Here is a 25,562-nt window from a genome sequence, read left to right on the forward strand (position 1 = left end):
CGGGGAGGGATAGTATTGGTGCGGTGCACAAGGCTCGCTTGAGCGTTTGGAATGCTCTTTCCTGCTTCTCTTCCCAGTCAAAGGCCACACCCTTTTGGGTCAGTGTTGTAAGAGGTTTCGCAATTCAGGAGAAGTTCTGAATGAACCTGCGATAGTAGCCAGCGAGGCCTAGAAATTGACGAATTTACGTAGGCGTCTTCGGTGCTGACCAGCTCTCAATGGCTTTGATTTTGGATGGGTCCATGTGTATACCTTCTTTGCTAACCACGTGCCCTAAGAATTCGACTCTTCGGATCCAAAATTCGCATTTCGAGAACTTCGCACACAGCAAGAAACAGCAACACTTCTTGAGTAAGCAACCTTATAAGTCCTTTATAGCTGTATGGATAATGATATATGTCTGGATAAAAGTGTTGTATACATAAAGTCTGTTTCTTTTCTAGACCAAATAAAACGTCTGAATGATATTATATTAACATTTTACCCTTACATTCCAACAAAGAATTTTCGTGATATTCATCAATTTTTTAACGTGGGAGGAGTTTGGAGGGGAATAAAGAAGGGTAAATAGGTCAAGGATTGGTGTCTTAATATATTAAGCCAGGTTTTTTTGGTCCAGACGAAGCAAAAAAGAAATAGTAATGTATAGATGTCTAGATTAAATGCTTAACCCATTAAGCTCATGAAGTCAAAAAAAGAAACAGCCCCTTACTACTCATATGCAGGAGTGTACACAATAATTTATCTTATTTTACAATGACTATTGTATTGGTTTTAGACCTTTTATTAATGTAATATTTTGTTAATTTGGCAGGAGTGTTCGTTTTACCCAACAACTTGTACTCTTTGCTCCCCAAGCTGTTACAGTTCATACTAATGTCAAAGTTCTCCTTTCAACTCTTTCATCAAGACAGGTAATTCTTGCTGGTGACTCTTAAAAGTATTAATATAAAATTGTTATTTTTTGTTTCTGAAACAGTTTCTTCTTTGCAACAGCCAACTTTGAGACATCTTACTGTGTCCACTCTGCGACATCTCATTGAGAAGGACCCAGTAAGCTACACATTCATAAACATTTTTTTCTCACAATAACATAACTATTTCATACTATAAATATCTCATGTGCTCACGTAAAAGTTGTGTGAATGAATATATCCTAACTTTTGATGAAAGAGGCAATTTCTACCTTAGTTTAGAATCTTTTTCTTGTTCTCATCTACTGATTATGTCTATTTACTGATGAGACTGTTTACAGGATCCTGTTATTCATGAACAAATAGAAGAGAACTTGTTCCACATGCTAGATGAAGAAACTGACCGAGTACGTATGCTAGATGAAGAACTTGATAAATCTTTTCCATTTTCCAAATATTTCTGGTTTTTCATTTTAATAAAATCATTTATCATGTAGTGATTGTCAAGGAATTGCTTGCTTACAAGTTCAATACCTGAGTACATGGTACAGATTAGTGGCATGAAAAACCTGTGAGTCATATAAGAACACCAATCTAAATTCAAGCAATTTTTTTTGCTAAATATGGAATTTTAAAGAAATATTTAATCATACTTCTAAATTTATCTGAACCATCTTTTTGCAGATACCTAAGCTTCAACAGGTTGACTGGTACAGTACCCGATTCAATTGGAAGGATGAGTTTTGACTCTGTGTATGTAACTAACTAATTAGAAGATTTTATCAAATTGCCTGCATATTTTCATTTTTCAGTTAAATGTTGGGTTCTTGAGCACCTATGCTTCTTTGAGGAAAAATCTAAGGGTGTTTTTGGTTATGTTAAACTTAAACCATTTTATCAAAGTACTGTTTAGGGCTATGCCAAGATAGGTCTAAGCTATGTTGACGCAAGAATTCATCGTATGTTAGACTCACAAGTCACGATTTCATGTGAATTAGGTAAGCATGTTAAGTTTAGTTTTTCCATAATTAATAAGTTATATTGCAAATGCTATTTATTACCATTAGGCGGAGACCTAATGCTACAGGTAATGCATGTGGAAGTTGACAAATCGAAGTATTTTCTAATTTAAAACTTGTTTTCTAGGGTATTTTGAGCAACGCCACTGCTGATGTTAGACTACGCAGGATATCAGTGTCACTTGTAGCTGATCTGGCTGAATATCGGTTAGAATATAGTAGCAAATTGGAGGTTCCTTTTTTCCAGCAATTGTGCACTGGTGAGACTGCTGATTGATTTGACAGCATCAGGTGACCTTGATCTCCACGAGAAGGTTAATATGTTTATAGTTGTATGTTGTTTGATAATTTTAAAAATTATTGCAACAGTCAAAACCATAAATTGTTTTCTGTATTATTTTAAATCTTATCTTTCAGGTACTTCTTGCTGTCACGAACCTTTTGATGCTCAAGTCAACTGAAGGTGTTCCTTAATAGCAATGTAGTATTAGGCTATATAGTTAGAGAAAACCTCTTAATAACAATGCACAATCGAATCCCATTAATACCAATGTATTACAATTTTTTGACATGATGTTATGGATGAAATTGATTGTTTTGGTATAAATTTGTTTCCATATGCTTAAATGAGTATCGTAAAGACGCGTCGTAAATGTATATCGTAAATTGTTGCCGAAGTTTATGACACGCAAATGGGTGTCATCTTCATTTATGACAGGGGCTTTAATGATGCGCAATGTGTGTCCTAAATGTGCGTCGTAAGGTTACGATACGCAAATGTGTGTCGTCTTCCATTATGACAGGGGCTTCCTTGATACGCATTGCGCGTCATAAATGCGCGTCGTAAATGCACGTCGTCTCTCATTATGACAGGGCCTTCCTTGACATGCATTTGCGCGTCGTCTGAGCGTTTTACGACACACATTGCGCGTCGTAAAAGGCTGTTTTTCTAGTAGTGAGACCAGCTTCGTAAATGAGGCCTACTAACGGTAAGACTGACTGTCTTATACATACATATACATATATATATATATATATATATATATATATATATATATATATATATATATATATAAAAGTATTAAGTTATTAATATTATAATAGTATAAGGGTTGAATTTTAAACTTTTAAAACTCTAGGGTTTAGAATTTAAATTTTTCAAAATTAAAACTTTTTAATGAAATTTTAAATTCCAAAACTTGAGGGCAGGTTTTTGAAACTTTTCAAAACCTCTTAGATCAAATTTGAAAACAATTAAATTAATCATATACATTATCTATATCACAAAATTTGATCAAATCTAATTTCATATAGAAATATAATTCAAATCAAATTCTACAAATAATTATTTATCACATAATCAAGTAATTATATTAAAATTTGACAATTATCCTCCAATTGGATGAGGATAATCATTACCTTATCATAAATAATGAATTTTATCAGTCAAAACGTTTAATGGTAATGATCCAAATCCAATTCTGGCCAAAATACCCGAAAATATCCCAACAGATGATCCAACTCGTCGAGTCAGAGAACTGGACTCGTCGAGTCCTATTATTGACTCGTTGAGTTCATCATGCAGAGAGCAGATTTCAATTTGCTTCAGCTTTGAACAATTAACCAATGCATCAATATAACAGAAAACACCCTAGGCTCTGATACCACTGATGGGTTTTGAGCACTATAACAATCCTATGGTGCACATACAACCCTAATGCTTTGGATCTATGTTTTCTCAAGTTATACATGCAATTTTCTTTTATCCAAAGTATGAGCCCTAACTAGGATACAATATGAGATTTACAACATAAAAACAAGTTAGATGAATACCTCTTTGTTGTAGCTTGTATAACTTGTCCTTTCAAGAGCTTAGTACCTCAAATGTGATACCTCAAATGAGTCACAAACACCAAGAACAATGGAGGACTATGTGATGGAGGCTAGGAGGCACCAAAAATCAGCTAGGGTTTCTTCTTGTAAGTCTTGGTCGATTTTAGGAGTGCTAGGGGTTGCATTTATAGTGTGGAATTCCTAGGGTTTTAACTTGTAAACCCTAATTCATTCACTTAGGCCTTTAAACAATCCAATAACTCACTTGATAGGCCCTTTGGACTAAATCTTCATGGACTCTCACATAGATTTAGTCCATCCCTAATCAACATGGATCATTAGCCCAAACTATATGTATTACTGATTTACCTAATCAGTCCCCGTTAATTTAATCAGTCTCTTTTGATCACTAAATTAATTCCAAATCAATTCCTGATCAATACCAATTAAATAATATGATTTCTCAATTAATATATTATTCTTATAATATATTAATAAATCACAAATAACCTCTTTCTCAAATATCCATCCTATCATATTGCTATGGTGAAGGCAACCCAAAAGGACCATGCTACTATCGGGTCAAGTACATACCAATTATAGTTATGGTCTTAGACACCTAATCCAACAGTATCAACCCCGAGTCTGTAATGACTCTGAGCCCAAACTAGCTCAATACATAAATCATACAATCACATCATACAAAATTATACGATAGCATACAGTTCTTATTCATACAAAACAGTGGGTCGGCCTTGGTGCCTTCGGCCCACTTAAGGTGGTAAGAAAGACTCACCTCACAGACAGATGAAAAGTTGAAATGACACGCTACACTGAAACCCATGCTACTGGCTACCTTTACGAATAACAGTAACTAAAACTCAGACTACTATTCAAATACCTAAAATACCCTAGGTTAAACCCTTGTCAAAATCCAGGTCAAAGTCAACCGGGTTAACTCACTCAGTACACGGGGCGTACTCCTTGTGTATGTGGGGTGTACTTTGTCGTTGACCGAGGATTAGGGAGTTGGCCTTGTACGCATAGCGTACTCCTCAGTACGCCCAGCGTACGCGGCTGCTCACCATCCCTCTTATTAAGTGCTTAATCCCTTAAGCACCTACGTCCAAATTTCAGATCTAGGCAACAAAAGATGTTCTTAACCATAAAGTTTCCAACTTTATGGTTTAGCATGGATCTTAAGACCTTAACTCCATAAACCCTAGTCTCTTAACCTATTAAGACCATCTAGCACTTGCATGGAGAGAAACTAATAACCGAAAACCCAACTTTATGACTCAACACCCGTCAAAACCTCTGAAAGGACAATTCAAATGCCTTAGAGTACCTTCTACTCACAAAGACCAAGTTTGGGACAAAAAGGGGAACAACTCTGAGCTAAAACTAGATCTATAATATTTCTACACCAAGGTTGAAACTTTTTACCTCCACAAGGTGCACAAGGGGAACAAGATGTTGGATCCAAAGCCTTGAGTGGAACACCACCACCTCATTGCACTTCCTTCTACTCCGAAAGCTCCAAATCGCACCAAAAATGGCTCTACAAGCTTCACAATGCACTAACATTCTTTAGGGTTTCGAAATGAGGAAGGAGGTTGAAGATAAGAAGGTGCATGCGGCCATAAATTTGTTTAAATAGGGTCCAACCATAAAATTTAGTGTTTGAACCCTGGCTGCGTACGCCCTGCGTACTACTGCGAATCCGAGTACGCCCTGCGTACGAAGGTGTACGCCCCGCGTACTCCAGCTTCCTCTGAAATTCCGAAATTTCCACTGGGGACTAAACTTGCAAATAAAGCACAACTCAAGGGTTAAAACGAATACCTAAATAATTAGATGTTACATACACACATTTAAAACTAGGTTGGTGATAAAAGGTTACACTTAGACTCACAGAATTGTTCATGAGGAAACATTCTCACTGGTAGCTAACATAAAGTCTATTAGGATACTATTTGCCATAGTTGCCTTTTGTGATTATGAAATATGGAAAATGGATGTTAAAACGACTTTCCTTAACAGTAAACTTTCAGAGGATTTGTATATGATACAACCTGAATGGTTTGAGCATCCCAAGGAACCAAATAAGATGTGTATGCTTGAAAGGTCTATCCATTGACTTAAACAAGCATCACGAAGCTTGAATCAGTGCTTCCATGAAAAGTCAAAGCATATGGTTTTTCTAGAAGTCCAGATGAGTATTACGTATATGTCAAAGCTAGTGAGAGTGTCGTTGTCTTCCTGACATTGTTAGTTGATGACATACAACTCATATGAAACGCTATCCCTGAGTTGCAAAGTGTAAAATCTTGGCCCGAGAAATGTTTCACTAAGAAGGACTTAGGGGAAGCAGAATATATGCTTGGTATAAGAATCTATAAAGATAGATCGAGACGACTAATAGGAGTTAGAAAGAGCATATATGTGGATAAGGTATTAACCAGATTCAATATGGAAAATTCCATGAAAGGAAATGTTCCTCTGTATCATAGTGTGAAATTGAGTAAAAGTCAATGTCCTAGTTCTAGTGATGAACATGATAGAATGGATCGAGTCCCATATGCTTTGGCTATAGGATCGATCATGTATGTTATGACATGTACTCGCCCTGATATATCGTATGCTTTAAGCATGGTAAGTTGATATCAGGAAAACCCTAGACTAAGTAATTTGAGAGCTGTCAAGAACATTCTAAAGTATTTGAGAAATACTAAAGACATGTTGCTTGTGTATGGTGGTGAATAAGAGCTTGTTGTAAAAGGATACAGTGACTCAAGTTTCCAGACGGATATAAATGATTCAAAGTCACAGTCTGGATGGGTATTTCTACTGAATGGTAGTGAAGTGACCTGGAAAAGTTCCAAACTATAGATGGTGGCAGACTCTACCTGCGAGTTTGAATATATTGTTGCAAATGAAGCATTCAAGGAAGTTACCTGGATTAGAAACTTTATAGGTGACCTTAGAGTTGTTATGAGTAATAAAATGCCATTGGAAATATTCTATGATAATGAAGGTGCGGCCGCTCTGACTAAAGAACCTAGGGATCACAACATGTTAGGGCATATAAATAGGAAGTTCCATTACATTCGAGATAGAGTTGACAATGGAGATTTGGTTGTAAAGCGAGTATCGTCAGAGGAAAATCTGGTTGATTCATTTACAAAGGGAATGACCAAGGAAAGACATTGTATGCGTACTTGGAGCATAGGCATGAGAGATGATGTCAAGTTTAGTAATTAGTTGATTATTTTTAAACATTTATAACAATGAATATTTTTTGTAATTGTTATGGTGATTAAACAATGGGAAATTATTTATTTGAAGGTGTGTTACCATTTACAATTAATTTATTATTGTGTTCGTTTTTTCATGTCTAGATCCCCAATTCCCGAGTATAAATTTACTCAAAACTCCATAATCGGTCATACTCTTAGGAGTCGGTATTGAGTTAAGATTGTCGTGAAGTGTTAGTAGATTATCTTTACTGATTAGACATATCATGGAGATTGCGACTAACGGAAATCGAGAAATCATAATGTTGAACTGTTAGGTTGATCCATAATCCATCGCTTAATTCACAATGATATATTGTAGAAACAAATGAATAATTGATCACTTATATAAGGACTGATACTTGATTAGATCAAAGTTCGATAGTTGCTATGGAAGACACGCTTTGTTGGTTATTCGAAGATTATTCGACCAATAGTAGTTGATGGCTTGTCTAAATGGGAAACTGTTGGAAATGGGTGTCCAATGTCATAACTAATTGGTATAACTTTGAGAATAATACAAATGTTATTTTAGGGTTGCCCTAAAGATCTAAAATAACTAGAAAAAAAGATTTTAAGAGAGCGAGATAAATAGTTTATTAAATTATCACAGCTTGATAAATTAATTAGAAACTAGTTAGAATTAATTTGGAATTCTTTAGAATTAATCAGGAAATTATTTAAAGATATATGGACTGAATATTAATTGTTCAATAATTGAAGAACTGAAATATTATGGAAACCCTAGAAGGGTTGGAAGAAAATTAGAAGGGAGTTATCCCTTGGAATTTTCCGCAATAACTGCTGATAAGTGACAGATTTGAATTTGGATTAAATATGATTATTTAATTAATTCTAATTTGCCTTCTCTGCAAGTTTGCTCAGCTATAAATAGACCCTCCTTCCCTTCATTAATTTCGTCCCTAGATTCCTTGCAATATGAGATGTCAAGTTTTGTAAGCTTCTTATCCCCTCTCCTAAATTTCCGATGTTTAATCTTTTGGTTGTGATCCTTTAGAGGTATTCTCTTTTAGGTGCTAGAACCTTCCATGTGTTTCAATATTTTCGAGATCTACAAAGATTTAAGAAGCAAATTTGATTTTGCTTAAAGGTTAGTAATCATATATCTCTTTGTAGTATTATTTAGTAGTGTCAAAACTTGGTTGCTATAACTAGTAAAACCTAGATCCTAGGTTGCATATTCACTTAGGGTTATTTTAGTTGCTTCAGTCGCCAAATATTAGTGTAGAGATGCATAGAAAACCTATCACCTCCCCACTCCAAAAGTGTTGGCAACTCAACACTACATTATCTCCATTACCACACCACAACCCTATAAATACCTACCACCCCACATCACCACTTAATACAGAGGCTCAATATATATATATATATATATATATATATATATATATATATATAGAGAGAGAGAGAGAAATTTCCATGAATCTCTATGGATTTGGCCCTCCATACAACAACCACACCCCTAAAGGGCGGTATGAAAGGTCTATATGCCCAATAATCATTTATAGAATGATATTTGATAATAACATATGATCTTATAGGGCGGCACCTAGTGACATCCCCTATTTTCCAGAACCAAAAAAAAAACTTTTTCTTTACGCTTTCAAAAACCATGTTACCTTTGTTTGCGGAAAATCCTATTATATTAAAACATTTTGAGAAAACTATCTCATTTTATTAAAATATCTTGAGTACAGATGTTGTTTCAAAATACAAAACCCTAAGGATGTCATAATAAATACAAAACATAAATTAGAACGTAAAGACCTGACGATCCAGAACGCTATTGTAAGTTGTCTCTTAATTAGTCGACATCCTAATTAAGTTCCAGCAGCTTTAGTCCTGCTACTTCTGATGTATATAGTTTGAGTGGGTCAAGTTTTGAAAAACCTGGTGCGACACATGGGGTTTTCAATCCCACAATCTTTTAATGATAATAAACCATATATATTAACCATACAAAACCAAAGTGGAACACCAATTGAGATTGATTGCGATCCAAATCTCATGTTCAACAAGATGTGTGTAACAAAGGGATAACTGATAAACTTACATTATACATCAATTATAGCTTTGAGCTTTTGGGAATTGGATGTTGATGTGAAATTTTTTTCATGTGTTATTTGGGGTTACGAAATGTTGCTAGACGTTCACACTCTCTATATCAATATATGACGAGTCTTATGCAAGTGGGAGATTAAAAGATCTATATGACCAAGAATCATTTATAAAATGATATTTGCTAATGACATATGATCCTATAGGGTCACACCTTATAGCAAGTTATCACTTATTGTTTATTTATTAGAATTTAATTACTAATAAATATTATCAACACTAGTATTTAATTGGAAATTATTATTTATGGAAATAATTTTTTCTAGTGAGAAAAATAACTAGTAGATCATAAGGTACGTATTTATATTTTTTAGAACGGTGGGTTAGTATATGCATGGGATAGAACTCAAGACATCGTTGTTAGTAACTCTTTGTTAGTCACTTTGTTAGCCAAGTGGGCTAGCCCCAACTTGTGTATGTATTTATATATGTTGTGGACTTCTTTTTGGACCTATTGAAGTCCATTATATGACGTTAGTTAATTTTATGTAAAAGATACATATGTTATAAAACAAGATGGAATAAAAGAGAAAATTGTCTTTCTCTTTCCTTATTATAACCATGGATTAGAGATGAGATTTAAAACCGAAAAACCGAACCGAAACCGAAATCGGACCGGAACCAGAATCGTTAAAACCAGAATATGTACAACCGTTCTGGGTTTCAGGTTTAAAGAATGGCTTTATCCGGGTTTTGGGTAATCTGGGTTTGAGTCCGTCGGTCTAGGTAAACTAGGTTTAAGAACCATAACCGGTGTTAGGAACCGGAACCGATTTTAGGGGAAGGAACCGATTTCTATGAGAAGTTTAAAACATACATATCTCATTCGTTTGAAGTCAAATTGGCACACAATTTTTTTCCAACGTGTATTTTCGAGTTTATACATGATTTTAGACTCTAATTTTGTCATTTTTGGTTTCACATTCATTGACTTACATTCCCCCAAATCCAGGATATCAAAAGCTAAAAATTGTTAGTTTTTCAGTTTTTTCGGTATTCTGTGAAAATTTTAAAACATGTATATTTAATTCGTTTATAGTCGGATGACATGCGGTTTTTTCAAACATGTATTTTAGAGTTTATACATGATTTTAGACTATAATTTTGTCGTTTTTGGTTTAATATTCAATAACTTACCGTCCCCAGAAGTCGGGATATCAAAACTTAAAATTTTCAACTTTTCATCTATTTCTTTTTGTATTTTGTATTCAGTGAAAATTTTAAAACATGCATATCTCATTCGTTTGAAGTTGGATTGACATAAAGTTTTTTCCAGCAACTAGTTTAGTGTAACACCTAGATTTCAGGTATTCATTTTAACCCTTGAGTTATGTCTATTTTGCAAGATCAGTCCCTGATGGCAATTTTGTAAATTCGAAGACCTTTGGAGTACGCGGGGCGTACACCCTCGTACGCAGGGCATACTCTGGAGCGCCTTAGAACACTGAGCGTCGCAAGGCATATGCAGCCAGAGTGAAATACCCAAAATTTTAGGGTTTGGACCCTATTTAAACTCAATTATGGCCTCAAGCACCTTTTTACCTTCAGCCTCCCTCCTTATCTCGAAAACCCTAAGAGTGTTTGTGATTTGTGAAGCTTGTTGGGCCATTTTGGTGACTTTTTGGAGCTCTTGGAGTAGAAGGAAGAACATTGAAGTGGTGGTGTTACACTCAAGGCTTTGGATCCTACATTTAGTCCCCCTTGTGCACCTTGTGGAGGTAAAAAGTTTCAAACTTGATAGAATCTCTTGGATCTAGTTTTGATCAAGTTGTTTCCTTTTTGGACCCAAACTTAGCCTTTGTGAGTAGGAGGTACTCCAAGCCATCTGAGTTGTCCTTTCAGAGGCTTTTAGGGGTGTTAAGTCATAAAGTTGGGTTCTTGGTCACTAGTTTTCCCCCATGCAAGTCCTAGATGGTCTTATTGGGTTAAGAGGCTAGGGTTTTTGGTTTAAAGAACTTAATAGGCATGCTAGGCCATAAAGTTGGAAACTTTATAGCTTAGGGCATCTTATGTGACCTAGATCTGAATTTTGGACGTGGGTGCTTAAGGGATTTAGCACTTAGTTAAGAGGTTGGCAAGCAACCTCGTATGCAAGGAGTAGCGAAGGGTACGCTGAGCGTAAGAGGTCAGCGCCCCATTCTTTGATCAAGTGCAAGGTATGACCTGCGTACACGAGGAGTACGCCTCGCGTAATGACTGAGTCAAATCGGTTGACTCGATTAACTTTGACCTGGTTTTGACCAAGGTTTGACCTAGGTGCATTTTAGGTATTTGAATGGTAGTATGAGTTTTGGTGGTTTTTAATTGTAAAGGTGATTGGTAGTGTGGGTTTCAGAGCAGCGTGTCAGTTCAGCTTTTTGTCTGCTTGTGAGGTGAGTCTTCTTACCACCTTAAGTGGGTCGAAGGCACCAAGGTCGGCCCACTGTATTATATGAGTAGAATTGTATGTTATCGTATGATTATGTCTATTGTGCTTGTATGATTTATGCATTGGGCTATATGGGCTCAGAGTCATTACAGATTCGGGGTTGATACGAACCCGAGGGTTATTCGGACCTGACACAGCTATATGTTGTATTTTGGGTTGATACGGATCTGGGGGTTGATACGGACCTGACACAACCACGTGTTGTTATTTGATATGTATGTTGTATGTGATGGGTTTTAGTATACTACAACATCCTATGGTGCACATACAACCCTAACTACCTTGGATCTATGTTTTCACTAATTATACATGCAAATGGTTTCCAAGTCATTAAACTTATAACTAGCATGCAATTTGTCATAAACAATACAAGATACTAGTTAGAGTAACATACCTTTTATGTGGCTTGAAGTCTTGATGTATTTGGTGTTGCTTGAAAGACTTTTGCCTTTAAGAACTTAGTGCCCCAAGTGTTGCACCTAAAATGGAATCACAACTCACCTAGAACAAAGGTGACTCTTGAGAGAGAAACTCCATGTACCAAAAACCTTCATGAACTCCAAGAACATGCACACACCTAAGGTGTCGGTTTTAGGCCATCATATATGTATTTATATGAGTGGTATTTCAAGGGTCATGGGTATAACCCAAATCCATACCCATGGGTTTTTATGATCCATGGTTCATGTGGCCCAACTCTTTATGTATCCATACATAAACTTGGTCCAACTAGGATCATAAGCCCAACACATATAAATATAACTAATTACCATAATTAGTCCCCATAGATTTAATTAGTCTCTTTTGATCACTAAATTAATTCCAAATTAATTCTTGATCAATACTAATTAAAACAGCTGATCTCATATTAATATATTAGAACTTATAATATATTAATAAATCATATATAACCTTTCTCTCAAGAGTCCATCCTAAAAAATTGTCCTGGTGTTATGCAACCCAAATGGACCATGCTACTCTCGGGTCGAGTACATACCAATAATAGTTATGGGCTTAGACACCTAATCCAACAGTCTCCCACTTGGATAAGTCTAAAACTATTATTTTGTATGACTCCAAGATCCCGACTAGCAATCGTAGCTCTTAAGAGTCGTTGTCGAACTCTGACCTAGTCAATGACGTGTCCATAAGATAAGGGATCTTATATTCCTCCATTCTAGATATCATATGGACTGAGACATGGATTATAATCATTCTCTCTGTCCATTTGTTGTTTCCCGATTTTTGATTTACGGCGACCGACTAATTGAACAAATCAAATCAGTCCAGGCCCGGACGAGCACTTACGTTTGTCATCACTAAATCATCAAGGGGCCCACAGATGTCGCTTTTATCCCTCTAAGGGTAAAAGGAATGGATAAAATTTGATCCAAATGTTCGCTTGTACTTACTCATCAAATTACACACAATGATATGTTTTATAACAACCAAGTTACTAGTTGTGTTTACATATGTCAATGTGCAACCGACGCGCAACTACAACTCACACGTCTCCGTTTGAAGAATATAAGATATTATCGTCTCATGCTCACTCGTGATAAAATCCATGAAGTGAGTCAAATGAGCGTGGGTTTAATCCAATACTCGAATATATTCTAGGAGCACTCATGAATACTGCAGCTATGTCTAGGCCACCTAGACAAACTACAGACCCATTCATGACAGTCTTGATTCATACCTACTTCCAAAGTATGATTGACTGTGGAGAGTTTGAATAACCTAGTTATTCGGGAAGTCAAAACATGCAAAGTGAAACACAAGAATAATACTAATCCTATATGGCCCCAAGCACCTTTGAGAGTAAATAAAACACCTTTTATTTAAACACCATATTGATTACTCATTATTCATTGTATAATGTTTCAAATAATCAACTTTATACTTGAATCAAAACAATAGTCATGCCATACTCCAAGCATGCACACTATGTTTGTCCAAACAATAGTTATGCCATACTCCAAGTATGCACACTATGTTTGTCTATGATCCTTACTTTGTGAAATAGACCAATTGAACATGATTCCAATGATGCTAATTTTACAATCCAAATCCTTATCGTAAATGTAAGAATTCCAAAATCCTGCCATTTACCGAAATCAGTTAGATTCTAAACTTATATGCATTTATCCTCTTGTAATGACTATGCACAAACTCACAAAGACTTGTCAACAGACATTACAGAGTATTCCAATGGAGATCAATTCCATGGAAACGAAGTCTCAAATTCAAAGTACATTAAGTTTTCTAATCTTACACAGATTTAATGAATAACTACCACCTATGAAACTTTTCCATATTCCCATTTTGACTATTACTTCTGAACAAGAGTTGCCTCCTTTCAGAATATGTCAATGTGGTCCTTTCCAAAAATTTACACCATACTTCCAACTGTCCATGAGCAACCAATCTTTGGTAAACCTCAGATTGTCCTCGACAATTGCTTAATCATTTAAGTCATATCCAATTCTAGACCATTTCCCCTCTTAATGCCCTAGGCATTTGGAAAATTTAGAAAGGATAAATATTAGAGCACATGTAATCGATCCTATATCCGAAGCATATGGGACACGATTCATGATGTCTCACATAGAGACATGATCCTAGACCAGTCTTTTGCTACAATATATTTTTTATTTTTTTTGATTTGCCAAGTTTTCATATTTCGACTATGAAGAGGGATGTCGTAATCATAATCGAATTTTGAGAACGCAATATATAAAGAATTTTCTTGTGTTGAACCATTCCAACATAAAATTCATATATATATATCCTTGACTACAGATGATTAAAATCTCAATCTAAGCTTTTAGAATTGAAATGAAGTATAATTTCCTCTCCCTTAATTATAGCAAAACAACTTTTCCCAATTAAAACTTTTGTTTTCTATAACTAACATTGCTAACTTGCAACACTTATCATAATTATCATGCTCCCACTAACATGATAATTATTAGCATAACAATTATGCTCCCACTAGCTTTGACATGTATCCAGAAATCAGCTGGACTACTAGAAATCAATACTTTATTGACTTTCTTACCAAAGTTCAGATCTCTGATACGAGATGCTTTGATAAGAGTTTATCAAAATCATACACCTTTTTTTAGATAGCTCACATGTGTGTCTAAACAATTTTTAAAACTATGAAAATGGATGTCGTAGTCATAGTCTCAATTGTTTAGACCTTTTCCATTTCTCACAAGTCCATGTTAGTGTGTCGGTTACTCACACACGCTCCACTAACGACTTTGAGAATGCAAATATCACAATTGCTATCTACTTAAAATCTACTAAGTGAAAGCGTTTCATCACCATCATTTTCATGAATTGGATAGAAACCTTATGACACTTAGATTTTATGGTGTATGTGTTCCTATCCATGTGAATTTATCAAAACCATAATCACAAGACAAGGTTAGTGACAAATCCAAACTCATATGGACTGAACTTGTGCAATCTTAGCTTTTTACCAGTTGGTAGCACAAGGGCCTACCATTGCTTCCAAGTAGTTATGCAAACAATTGAGAACTCATGGAACTCACATGCATAGTCAACTTTGACTGGAATGGGCACAAAAATAAGAATATGTCAACACGATAGGTTATAAACCTCAAGTCGTGTGCTAGTGATAAACAACACCCTTGATTAGTTCTTGTGACTTTTTCAAGATCTTTAAGACTCCCACTGACCTCTTGACATATAATATTCTCTTGTCAAGAACCATTCGTTGACAAAATAAATATTCAAGAGTTAGTGCGGATTCTTATCAAGATAAACACTTCACTCAATTGGTCTTAGTTGGTCTTTGTTTTATCCAAAAACATCACAACTTACCAATTTCAAATGTACAAGAGTAAGGAAACATTTTACTCTACATTTGACAAGTGTTATAAACCTTCTTAAGATTATGTCACTCAAGTTACAATCTTGGAGTATGACTCTAAGACTTGTTTTGGAACGAAGTATGATTCATCTTTTTGATTTAACCAATTTCAACAATCCATGATTCCTCTTTTTAGCCAAACAAATGCACTAAGATGTCCTTAGAAAATCAATTGTGATATGGTTTCATAATCACTAAGATAATCATAAAACAAGATACTCAAGTACTCTCCCATCTTTTCAGATTGGAGAAACTTTTATCTTTCTGCCTAAGTTGATTCTTCCTATTCGTTCTGCCTTACATTGAAACTTTTCCAATGTTTCAGAATTACACTTAATTTTGTAAGCACAACCATATTTACTAAAATTCAGTAAATCATGACGAATAGCCTTATCGTTCTTTGTGGTGGACTTGACCAGCGCACAACCAAGTGTACCCGATCCCCTAGTCCTTCACTTGACTCACATATACATGTGAACAAGGATTTAGTCTTAATTTCCCAAAGATGAAAATTCTCATTCATCATACGATACAAGTTGCATGATTCCAAGTTTCTATCCAACTGAAACGTGGGTGATGGGAATCTTTCCTTATTTGGTAAATTATGACACTTCCACAAACGAAAGAATCAAATCCATTTTCCAATATTGCTATCAACGGAATCATATAAACAATAATTTTTCACAAATGCCATTGTAAGGATGTTTAAAATAAATAAAATCAAAACTCTTCTTTTTATTTTAAAACTTGTGGAAAAACTTATCCTTACAATGCAAATTCATATCAAAACTATGTTGTTATATATTCCTAAGCAATCTAGCATAACTCTTAAGCAACAGCTCAAAATTCTGATCACCGAACCATGCGATCGAAATCCATCTTCGCGATCAGAATCAACATAACCTCCCTTTAAGCTTCCTTTCTTTTCTTTGATTCTTAAAACATAAACATGTGACCTAGTCACATCATGTAATAAGAATCTTCAAATAGGAACTTAAAAGAGTTAGATAATGGACTTTACCTGAAGTAGAGTCAAACTTTTTGACTTTACCGACTTTATGATCTTTCAGGTAAATAGGGCAGCTTCGCAACCAATGCCCCTTCCTTTGGCAATAGAAACATATGGACTCTTTGGTAATGGTACATGGGACTATCTCAGACTTAGCCTTTCTCTCTACCAATTTGGTCAACCGAGTTGACTATTGCCGGTCCCTTTCCATTGAGAAGAGAAAGCTTTTCTGGATTTCCAATGTTACCATTATCAATGTCCATGGAAGTTTGGGAAGTCGATCTTCCAATCAAATTTGCTTTACCCGTGCTCCAAATCATTGCTGATTCAGCATCATCAAGCAAATAGGTAAGATCATTAAGGGTCATGTCATGGTCTGTCATGTAGTAGTCCTAAAGGAACTCACTATGTGACTTAGAAAGTGATTGAAGAACCTAGTCAACAACCAACTTCCTCAAGACATTGACACCCAACTCTCCTGGCTTGTCAATATGTGACTTTATCTCCAAGATGTGAGCACACATAGAATTTTCTTGCCAACAGGGCTTGAGTGACCTTGAACTTTTCAAGAACTTGTGGGTTAGGGAGAATAGTTGGAGGAGGTGGAGGAAGAGAAGTATGATTTCCATGATCCAATCGCGGGACATCATCTTCATTAGGAAAGCTTGTTCCAAGGGATTTGGGAAGATCATAGTTGTCTGAACTAGACAATGGGAGAAATTCAAGTTAGTTGATTTAAGTCCTTAATATAACACCCAATATGAAATATTAAGGCTAGTACCCAACACAATATTTGAAGGTAGGCGAATGACGATTCACCAATTTCCACCATGAAAAACGAAATAGGTATTAGGTTTTAATTGGTTTGAAATTCCGAGATATTTTGAGATTCATTGAACTTTTCAATGGCATGTTTAAATCTCGATTGTGCCCTCTCAAGTTTGTAACTGGGATGCCGAGGATCACAAACAAGGTGTGAATAACCATGCAAATTGACTTGGTACCCTTAATATTTATCACCTAATCGATGTGCCGGTTACCCACACGCGCTCCACCGATCTATGATAAACATTAAGTCACCCTTTGCCACTCTTACTAGTCCATGTTAGTGTGCCGGTTACCCACACACGCTCCACCTTGACTTGGTAAGGTACAAAGTGTAATTTCATGGGTTAGCACCAAATTCACATTTTCCTAAGTAACTAAGATTGGGAATTTATAAGTGTTTAGTTACTTAGTATTTATCATTATACTTTTAATGAAGGGAGAATTAATGTCCTGTCAAACCCGTTCGGCTAACGACCCTCCGCCAGTCAAGGAAGTGGTGGGTGAGAGTGGACAGCCATTAAACTGCCATTTTATAGGCAGTAACCTTATACCCCCTTATAGACCGGCTTCGTGAATGAGGCCTACTAACGGTAAGACTAACTTTGTTCTTATACATATATATAACTATTAACTATTAATATTATGATAGTATAAGAGTTGAATTTTAACTTTAAAATTCTAAGGGTCTAACTTGGAATTAAAGTATTCATGGGGGGAAACTTTACAAATTCCAAAACTTGAGAGCAAGTTTTGAACAATTCAAAAACTTTTAGTTTCCATAACTTATGAGTTTAAATTAGTTTTAATGAAAAACTCTTCAAGTTCCATAACTTGTGGACAAGTTATGGAAGACTTTAAAACATTTAAAAAAAATGAGACTCTTCATTTTCATAACCTATGGAAATCTTATGAGTTTTAAAAATCATAAATGAGACTTTTCATATAACTTGAGGACAAGTTACTAAAACACATTTTATGAACAACTTTTAGATCAATTTGGATTCAAAACATATTATCACATAATTTTTCTATTAATCTAAACCAACTCATAAGAAAAAGATAATTCAAATCATAAAATTTTTATGTAATTTGTCTAACCATTAAACTAATACAAAACATGAATCCATTGACAATTATCTTTGAAATTGGATTAGCATGAACATTACCACATCAAAAATAGGTTTATAAGTTCAAAAACAGCTTAGGGTAATGTTCCTAGTCCAATTCCAGCCAAAAAACTCGAAGATATGCTGTCAGGGGGTCCAACTCGCCGAGTTCAAGAACCAACTCGACGAGTTGGATGAATTTGTACATGGACTCGTCGAGTCCCTTCATGGACTCGTCTAGTCCCCTGTCCAGACAGCAAAAAACTTCGAGTTTTCCAGCTTTTTCAGCAATTTGCATCAAGTATAATTGAAAACAAGTCTTGGCTCTGATACCACTGATGGATTTTAGTATACTACAACATCCTATGGTGTACATACAGCCCTAAATACCTTAGATCTATGTTTTCACTAATTATACATGTAAATGGTTTCCAAGGCATTAAACTTATAACTAGTATGCAATTTGTCATAAACAATACAAGATACTAGTTAGAGTAACATACCTTTTATGTGGCTTGAAGTCTTGATGTATTTGGTGTTGCTTGAAAGACTTTGGCCTTTAAGAACTTAGTGCCCCAAGTGTTGCACCTTAAATGCAATCACAACTCACCTAGAACAAAGGTGACTCTTGAGAGAGAAACTTCATGCACCAAAAACCTTCATGAACTCCAAGAACATTCACACACCTAATGTGTCAGTTTTAGGTCATCATATATGTATTTATATGAGTGGTATTTCAAGGGTCATGGGTATAACCCAAATCCATACCCATGGGTTTTTATGATCCATGGTTCATGTGGCCCAACTCTTTATGTATCCATACGTAAACTTGGTCCAACATGGATCATAAGCCCAACACATATAAATATAACTAATTACCATAATTAGTCCCCATAGATGTAATTAGTCTCTTTTGATCACTAAATTAATTCCAAATTAATTCTTGATCAATACTAATTAAAACATATGATCTTATATTAATATATTAGAACTTATAATATATTAATAAATCATATATAACCTTTCTCTCAAGAGTCCATCCTAACAAATTGTCCTGGTGTTATGCAACCAAAATGGACCATGCTACTCTCGGGTCGAGTACATACCAATAATAGTTATGGGTTTAGACACCTAATCCAACAGTATGTGATAATTAGGGAAGCTCACTAAGCTTTATGCTTATAGTTCATATTTATGGTTTCAGGTACTTCCAGTTCCATAGGGAAGGGCCCGGCGTGATGGCACATCATCCTCCCCACATGATTTTCACACTTCATGTTTTTGTACTCTGATGTTTTGGAATATTGTAATGAATGATGGCTTTTGATACAATCAATGAATGAAAACTAATGGTTTTTAAATGAAAATTTTTGGCACTAGTTTTTGGGTCGTTACAAGTTGGTATAAGAGTCTTGCTTTGAGGGATTCGGGCACACTCTCGAGTGTGTTAGAACTCAAACTGAGGAAATGATAATCTTCTCAAAAGAAAAAGGAAATTGAGTTTTTGAAAAAGATTCTTTTTAAGTAAAAAGGGGGGGGGGGGAATGCAATCAGTCGAGCTCAAGTAAGTGTTTCCCAAGTTACCCATACTTATGTATTGTGATGAGTATGCTTGATATGTGAATTACATGTTAAATTAAGGCTAAGGATACCTTCAGTAATCATATAATAGAATTGACTGATTTGTGTAATGCCTTATAGCTCAATAGTACTTGATGGTATGTGTTACTTGGAATTGATATCAACTCAGTTATTTGCTATGTGTATGCTTTCCAAGTTGTATATGACTAGGATTGTATAGCCCTATAATGATCGGTTTAGTCTCATTTCCTGTTCCTTGTTTGTTTGTGGACTTAAGGTAGAATCTTCATTCGACAGTCTATGTGATCCTATTTTGTGTACACCTTGCATGCATAGGGCAACCAACAGTGTTGATCGAGGTTCTTGGTATTGTTAGTGGTGAGAGTTGGGAGTTCCTAGAAGAGTCTAGGATATGTATGTTGTGTAGCATAGGTTGTTCTTGGTTGTAGTTTGGTAACTTAGAGGAATCAGGATTTACCTTGAGGAAGGTACATGTAGGTGTGGAATGTAGTATTGGGCCCGTACTACTGGAAGCACATGACCTGTACCTGAGACAAGAGTAGATATGGGGATTCTAAGGGTACCTGTGTATTGTGAGTTTCCCTCGAGTGTTTGCTGATTGTTTATATCTTTGTGTTTCATTTTGAGGATGGTGGTCACTCATTTGGGAATGGGATGTATGGGTTCTGGCTCTGGTTCGGGTTCATGTTCTGGCTCAACCTCAGAACCGATTGATGAGAGGATGCATGAGCTTATTGCAACCGAGGTTACTAGCGACATTCTTGACGCTACCCCCATGATGTTCGGTACCGTCAAGGAGGGGATTTTGGAGCTCATGGACGAACGGCTCAGGACCTTTCGAGCCGATATTATTTCAGGGAAAATTAAGGCACGAACTCCCTCATTTCGGGAGATCAAAGCATGTGGAGCTTTTGAGTTCTTTGGGGCTAAGGACCCAATTGTTAGCCATCGTTGGATCACTGACATGGAGAATGCCCAGCGGACGAGCTTTTTGATGGGTTTTAGTATACTACAACATCCTATGGTGCACATACAACCCTTAATACCTTGGATCTATGTTTAACTAATTGTACATGCAAAGGAGTTTCCAAGGTATTAAGCCTATAACTAGCATGAAAAGATGTAAACTACACAAGATGCTAGTTAGTGTAACATACCTTTTATGTGGCTGGAAGTCTTGATGCATTTGGCCTTTAAGAACTTAGTGCCCCAAGTGTTGCACCTCAAATGGAATCATAACTCACCTAGAACAAAGGTGACTCTTGAGATAGAAACTCCATGCACCAAAAACCTTTATGAACTCCAAGAACATGCACACACATAAGGTGGCGGTTTTAGGTCATCATATATGTGTTTATATGTGTGGTATTTCAAGGGTCATGGGTATAACCCAAATCCATACCCATGGGTTTTTATGATCAATGGATCATGTGTCCCAACTCTTTATGTATTCATACATAAACTTGGTCCAACATGGATCATAAGCCCAACACATATAAATATAACTAATTACCATAATTAGTCCCCATAGATTTAATTAGTCTCTTTTGATCACTAAATTAATTCCAAATTAATTCTTGATTAATACTAATTAAAACATATGATTTCATATGAATATATTAGAACTTATAATATATTAATAAATCATATATAACCTTCTCTCAAGAGTCCATCCTAACAAATTGTCCTGGTGTTATGCAACCCAAATGGACCATGCTACTCTTGGGTCGAGTACATACCAATAATAGTTATGGGCATAGACATCTAATCCAACAGGCTCCCACTTGGATAAGTCTAAAACTATCATTATGTATGACTCCAAGATCCCGACTAGCAATCGTAGCTCTTAAAAGTCGTTGTCGAACACTAACCTAGTCAATGACGTGTCCATAAGATAAGGGATCATATATCCCTCCATTCTAGATATCATATGGACTGAGACATAGATTATAATCATTATCTCTGTCCATCTGTTGTTTCATAATTTCCGATTTATGACGACTGACTAACTAAACAAATCAAATTAGTCCAGGCCCGGCCGAGCACTTACGTTTGTCATTACTAAATCATCGAGGGACCCACAGATATCGCTTTTATCCCTCTAAGGGTAAAAGGAATGGATAAACTTCGACTCATATGCTTGCTCTATAGACGTACCAAATCACACTCAAAAATGTGTTTTATAGCACCAAGTTACTGGTGCGTTTTCACATAATCAATGTGTAACCGACTTATAGACTGCAACTCATATCTCTTGGTTTGAAGAATATAAGATATTATCGTATCACGATCACTCGTGAAAAAATCCATGAAGTGAGTCAAATGAGTGTGGGTTTAATCCAATACTCGAATCTCATTCCAGGAGTACTCATGAACACTGCAACCACTTTGTCCCAGACAAACTGCAGACCCATTCATGACAGTCTTGTCTCAATACCTACTTCCAAAGTATGATCGACTGTGGATGGTTTGAATAACTTAGTCATTCGAAAGAATAACCTAGTTATTCTGGAAGTCAAAACATGTAAAGTGAAACACACGAATAATTGAATCCGATATGGTCTCAGAACTTATAAATATAAATAAAACACATTTTATTTATCACCATATTGATTACACATTATTCATTGTATAATGTTTCGATTTATTAACTTAATTCTTGAATTAAAACAATAGTGATGCCATGCTCCAAGCATGCACACTATGTTTGTCCAAAAAATAGTTATGCCATACTTCAAGCATGCACACTATGTTTGACTATGATCCTTACTTTGTGGAATAGATCAATTGAACATAATTCCAATGATCCTCATTTCACAATCTAAATCCTTATCGTAAATGTAAGAATTCCAAATTCCTACCATTTACCGAAATCTGTTAGATTCTACACTTATATGCATTGATCCTCTTGTAATGACTATGCACAACATCACAAGGACTTGTCAACAGACATTACAGAGTATTCCAATGGAGATCAATTCCACGGAAACGAAGTCTCAAATTCAAAGTACATTCCTTTGAACATCCTTCTTGCATTAAGTTTTCTAATCTTACACAGATTTAATGGATAACTTCCACCTATGGAAACATTTCCAGATTCCCATTCTGACTATCACTTCTGAATAAGAGTTGCCTCCTTTCAGAATATGTGAATATGGTCCTTTCCAAAAATTTACACCATACTTCCAACTGTCCATGAGCAACCAATCTTTGGTAAACCTCAGATTGTCCTCGACAATTGCTTAATCATTTAAGTCATATCCAATTCTAGACCTTTTCCCCTCTTAATTCCCTAGGCATTTGGAAAATTTAGAAAGGATAAATATTACAGCACATGTAATCGATCCTATATCCGAAGCATATGGGACACGAGTCATGATGTCTCACATAAAGACATGATCCTAGACCAGTCTTTTGCTACAATATTTTTTATTTGCCATGTTTTCAAAATTGGAATATGAAGAGGGATGTTGTAATCTTAATCGAATTTTGAGAACGCAATATATATAGAATTTCCTTATGTTGAACCATTCCAACATAAAATTCATATATATATATATATATATATATATATATATATATATATATATATATATATATATATATATATATATATATATATATATATCCTTGACTAAAGATGATTAAAATCTCAATCTAAGCTTTTAGAATTGAAATGAAGTATAATTTCCTCCCCCTTAATTATAGCAAAACAACTTTTACCCAATTGAAACTTTTGTTTTCTATAATTAACATTGTTAACTTGAAACACTTATCATAATTGATTATACTCCCACTAGTATAATAATTATTAGCATAACACTTATGCTCCCACTAGCTTTGACATGTATCCAAAAATCAGCTGGACTTCTAGAAATCAATATTTTATTGACTTTCTTACCAAAGTTCATATTTCTGATACGAGATGCTTTGATAAGACTTTATCAAAATCATACACCTTTCCTTTGATAGCTCACATGTGTGTCTAAACAATTTTTAGAACTATGAAATGGGAAGCCGTAATCATAGTCTCAATTGTTTAGACCTTTGCCATTTCTCACAAGTCCATGTTAATGTGCCGGTTAACCACACACGCTCCATTAACAACTTTGAGAATGCAAATATCCCAATTACTATCTACTTAAAATCTACTTAGTGAAAGCGTTTCCTCACCATCATTTTCATGAATCGGAGAGAAACCTTATGACACATAGACTTTCATGGTGTATCTGTTCCTATGCATGTGAATTTGTCAAAACCATAATCACAAGACAAGGTTAGTGACAAATCCAAACTCATATGGATTGAACTTATGCAATCTTAACTTCTTGTCACCTGGCAGCACAAGGGCCTGCCATTGCTTCCAAGTACTTATGCAAATAGCTGAGAACTCACAGAACTCACATGCATAGTTAACTTTTAACTGGAATGGGCACAGAAACAAGAATGTGTCAACACGATAGGTTACAAACCTCAAGTCGTGTGCTAGTGATAAACAACAGTTTTATTCTTGATTAGTTCTTGAAACTTTTTAAGATCTTTAAGACTCCCACTGACCTCTTGACATATAAGATTCTCTTGTCAAGAACCATTCCTTGAAAAAACAAATATTCAAGAGTTAGTGCGGATTCTTATCAAGATAAACACTTTACTCAATTGGTCTTAGTTGGTCTTTGTTTTATCCAAATCATCACAACTTACCAATTTCAAATGTACAAGAGTAAGAAACCATTTTACTCTACATTTGACAAGTGTTATAAACCTTCTAAGGATTATGTCACTCAAGTTACAATCTTGGAGTATGACTCTAAGACCCAATTTTGGAACGAAGTATGACTTATCTTTTTTATTTAACCAATTCAACAATTCACGATTCCTCTTCTTAGTCAAACAAATGCACTAAGATGTCCTTAGAGAATCAATTGTGATATGGTTTCATAATCACTAAGATAATCATAAAACAAGATACTCAAGTACTCTCCCATCTTTTCAGATTGGATAAACTTTTATCTTTCTGCCTAATTTGATTCTTCTAATTCATTTTGCCTTACATTGAAATTTTCCAATGTTTTAGAATTATACTTAAACTTGTAAGTATAACCATATTTACTAAACTTTAGTAAATCATGATGAGTAGCCTTATCAATCTTTGTGGTGGACCTGATCAACGCACAACCAAGTGTACCCGATCCTATAGTCCTTCACTTGACTCACACGAACATGTGAGTAAGGAATTAGTCTTAATTTTTTCAAAGATGAAAATTCTCATTCATCATACAATACAAGTCGCATGATTCCAATTTTCTATCCCACTGAAACTTGGGTGATGAGAATCTTTCCTTATTTGGTAAATTATGACACTACCACAAATGAAAGAATCAAATCCATTTCCCAATATTGCTATCAACGGAATCATATAAACAACAATTTTTCACAAATGCCATTGTAAGGATACTTAAAATAAATAAAATCAAAAAATTT

At 35.3% G+C, this 25,562-nt stretch overlaps 1 long non-coding RNA gene across 1 annotated transcript; it reads left to right on the forward strand.

Moving 5' to 3' along the window:
- Positions 1 to 320: 320 nt before the first annotated feature.
- LOC145114738 (uncharacterized) lies at positions 321 to 1,318 on the forward strand. The gene is made up of 4 exons (XR_013711181.1): positions 321 to 351; positions 815 to 914; positions 997 to 1,053; positions 1,256 to 1,318. It is a non-coding gene; the product is annotated as an uncharacterized LOC145114738 (long non-coding RNA).
- Positions 1,319 to 25,562: the final 24,244 nt, after the last annotated feature.

The sequence above is a fragment of the Lactuca virosa genome, chromosome 5 (genome assembly GCF_052849685.1).
Source record: "Lactuca virosa cultivar CGN04683 chromosome 5, Lactuca_virosa_CGN04683_v6, whole genome shotgun sequence".
NCBI lineage: Eukaryota > Viridiplantae > Streptophyta > Magnoliopsida > Asterales > Asteraceae > Lactuca > Lactuca virosa.